Here is a 4,083-nt window from a genome sequence, read left to right on the forward strand (position 1 = left end):
GGCGTCACGTCACGTCGCGTCGCGTGACGCCGCGTGAGTTTGGAGAGGGCCGGGACGACTGCTTGGCGTGAATCCCCGGCGGGGCTGTGCGTTCCCGCTAACCAACGCGCGGCTTGGCTTTGCAACGCCAAGTAACGGCGCTGTAGGTGAGAGGTGCCGGCTCCTAAAGCGACCCCGCCTGTCCTGGAGGATAAGCCTTGACGAGCCACCCGTGACTTCTATTTTAACGTCCTCGCGGTTAAGGTGCCGCGGCTTGAGTCAGGCCGAGCTGAGCAGTAGTGACTGGCGCCGTGGCCTCTGGCAGCTGTCCCCCCCGATCACAGAGTAGTACGCTCACATCTTAAGAACTGCGATAAGTAAATAACGGGCTGCAAACAGAAGGGGCCAGCGCACCTCTGGCGAGCCAAGGAGTCGGTCAGATTGCCCACTGAAGTTTTATACACAGGGGTTTTTTTAGGCAGTAAGCAATTTCATGAAATAAAGACTTTTTTTTTTTTGTTTTTTTGAACCAAATTTAAAGGTAAGTACAGAAAAGTGGTTACTCTTTGGTTTTAATAAGCCCTAGTTGAAGATGTCTCTGGTTAGATGTGCTTTTGCTGCAGGATAATCAGCTTTTTAATACCAAGATTTTGGTGCTGTATGTAACAGGCATTTCTCAGCAAATGACACTTACGGCAAGGGCGATCTTGGATCTGGTAGTCAAACCTTCTGTATACCACAAGGCATTTAATTCATCTGCTTCCGCTTCCATCAAGTTGTAGAAGTTCATGACCATCACTCTCCAGGCTTACAGTGGAAAAAGGGCTTATTAAAAACCATTGGTTTAGATACGATGGAACTATTTATGTTGATAAGAATGTGCACAGGGTGTACACCGTGCTTAAATGCCACACTAGTCCATTAGCTTCGACAATCAAATATATATATAATTGTTGAAGGCAATTAATAGTTTTTTAAGATCTGCTGCTGCAGCCAGCTATACTAGGTGACGTAGGAAAAAAGTCACATTTTTGAGAGTGTACAGAATGTATAAAAATCCCATCAGTATCTATAACTGATTCATTTGACTTAAAATAGCGTGCATTAGTATTACGCATACAACTTCTGTGAGACAGAGAATGTTCTGCGAACCAAATACCCGTCCGCATTTACACTTACTTTTCAAAGCCTCAGTAAGTGTGAAAATTGTAAAACTGAACAAATTTACGTCTAGAGACTTGTAATGTCCAAATTTAGAATTTGGTTACGTAGATTGTTTGCCTGGTAAAACCAGTCTGTGGGTGTTTGTGTGTATTAATGAAAACCCAATCCAGCACCTGAGCAACCAGCACACATCTTGACAATCTCGGTGTTTTCTGTTTGCTTTAAAGCTGTGTTAATTAATACTGTGGAAAGCAAACATCACTGCCTTTCCCACATACGGGCATTATTTTCAACTCTTCTCTTTGCCTGAACAGCTGATTTGAGTGCCTTCCCTCCTTCTAATGTTTTTATTGTTGTTCCTTTTTTAATTTTTGTAATTTCTCATTGTGCCGTGAGAAGTGTCATGCTATTTTTTTTTTCCTTTTAATTATTCTCTCTTGGATGCTCTGCAGTCCATTTTACCTAGACATCTTGCTTGTATTCCTTAAACGCTGAGAAGCGTTGCCGGTGAAGAGCAGTGCAGCACCCAAGATAGTAATCCTACCTGGTGCATTTCTCTGCATTGTCTTGCCAGGACTGAGGATGTTAAGTCATTCTGAAATGTTGGAGTTTGAGACAGGCTTAGTTGCTGGGCTCTTCTCTGACACAGGTAACGCTGGCAAGAAAAATTAAGGGCAGTGGTCCTGGGCTGGGGATCAAGGAAGCAAGGGAGAAAAGGAAGAGGTAGCAGGGCAAGGACGGGGGTCATCAACAAGGAAACTCAGCTGCAGGAAGATCTGTACAAGTCTGACAAAAATGGATCACAGTAGTAACTTTGAGCATCTCTGTGAAAACACGGTCCCGCCTCAAGACAAACAATCCTTTGGCTTTGGGAGGAGTTTTGTATCAATAAATTAATTTCCTCCTTGGGTTGTAGAAACAGGAAGGAATGTAGCCCGTGAAACGAATGGGGTCTAATCTCTCGTCCGTCAGAATACTTTTGTTTTCCCTGAAATTCCTATTCTTGTTCACCATAATCAAATAAAAAAATTACACAGCATTTATAGTGTGTCTATTGGAAAGTCATTAGAAAATCTTCAGTTTAGAAAAAGGCTCTTCTTGAACATTGCCTCACAAATCTGGCCATGCTGTTTCTTGAGCCAATAAAATGCTGGTTTTCAGGCTGGCTGTTCTCTTGATCTAGGTGTAGAGGGAGCTGTGTATCTTATTAAATAATAAAAAGCTGAGTCAAATTGGATGTGATACTGCATGATCATAAACTGCAACATTTCAGAATTGCCACAGGCAGTTCTGTTCTGTACAGGCTGCTTACAGTTGACAAAGCTGAGGTAAACCAGTGATTTACTCTCCCCCCCGCCCCGCCCTCCCCCCCAAGTGAAAATGGGCTGTGTGGGATGTCTTCTCGGCTTGAGCCAAGATCTTCCAGAACAGTGCTGTTACTTCCAACTGGCAGTGCTACTCATACAGATCCATTCTAAACACTTCCTTTTCTTTCTATATTTATTGCGCATGTCGTAAAAAAACACCAACCAAACAAATTAGAATGTTTTTAAGAGCCTTTAAACATTTTAGTTGGACTACTTTTTTATATCCAATTGTATCACAATAGTGTATCCATAGTTGCCATTCTCTGTGGTTGGACTTCCAATTTTTCATTTGATAGTCATTTAGCACAGACTTCCACTTTTTATCACTGTCTTCCCACAATCCTGTTTATTGCTTCCCCATCAAACTTGACAGCTTTGAAGGCTTTTGATACAAGCAAAAGCTTATCCATTAGCTTAAATGTGTGCATGAATAGTGCTGTTGACTTGAAAGTGATCCCATCTCTGTACAGAGTCAATGAGCACATGCATAAGATTTAACTGGGTCGGGTCAGAAGCCGGCTCTCTTCAATCTCTGCAGTACAAGACATGAGCTGTAGTAGCACAGCGAAGGAAGGACCTTTTTTCAAAAGATAGCTGGATTTTAATTCTTTTACATCCTCTAGAATTCTCTTGTTTCGTCCTAGTTTCATATGTGTTTATGTGCAGACAGACACGAACGTTATCCTCTCTAGGTAGAGCACAGGGGTGAAAAGACAAAGTGGTCAAGGAGAGGCTGTTGACAGTGAGGAAGAAAGCTTTTACTGCCACTGACCTGGAAAACCAGCCAAGCCTGACAGTCTGGCTGGTGTGGCCTCCAAGCCTACCTTAGTGTTTCTTGTCTATACTGTCTGGAGTGTGTTGTAGAGAAGAATCCTGTAATTTAGGCTTTAAATAGAATACTTGATGAAAATCAGGTGGGTTTTACATATCTGGTCTATAAAATAAATTCAACCTGAAGTTAACCTCCTGCTATTCATTGTAAACCCTTTTGCCATTTTATATCTCTTATCTGAACAAGAAGATGAAGATGCATTACGAAAAGAATGTTACGAAACAACTGAGAGTCCTTTTCAGGCTCACACTGAGCACTTACAAGGCCATCTGCCATTATAAAAACTTCTGAAGTGGTATTTTCAGAGTACCTGGCACTCCAGAATAGCAGTAAATTGCTGGTACTGCCTACATTTAAATTTGGAAATAGGTTTTCCTACAGGTGACTTTCTGTTGTTATTAAGGAGTTGCTCCAATCCTTGCTTTGAAGAAAAGCCAGTCACTGATTTTGATTTTCATTGTGTATTTTATGCTGCTGGTTGCATGTTTCATGTGCTGATTTGTTTTAGCTTGGTCAATGTTTAACAAAAAGGAAACTATCAATAAAAATGTCAAGGGAAATATTACAGTCATAAAATTGTACCACCACAGTTGGTGGTATGGATTAGGAACTGGAGAATGGAACATTACCATGTTTTTAATCACTCGTTATTTCTTAGCAGAATTAAGACATTTATTTATTTCAGTGCTGCTACTATTACAAAACCAGACACTTTCCTTCCTTGGTTTTTGGCTGTACATT

Source organism: Egretta garzetta, unplaced genomic scaffold (genome assembly GCF_000687185.1).
Source record: "Egretta garzetta isolate BGI_Z169 unplaced genomic scaffold, ASM68718v1 scaffold532, whole genome shotgun sequence".
NCBI classification, from domain to species: Eukaryota; Metazoa; Chordata; class Aves; order Pelecaniformes; family Ardeidae; genus Egretta; species Egretta garzetta.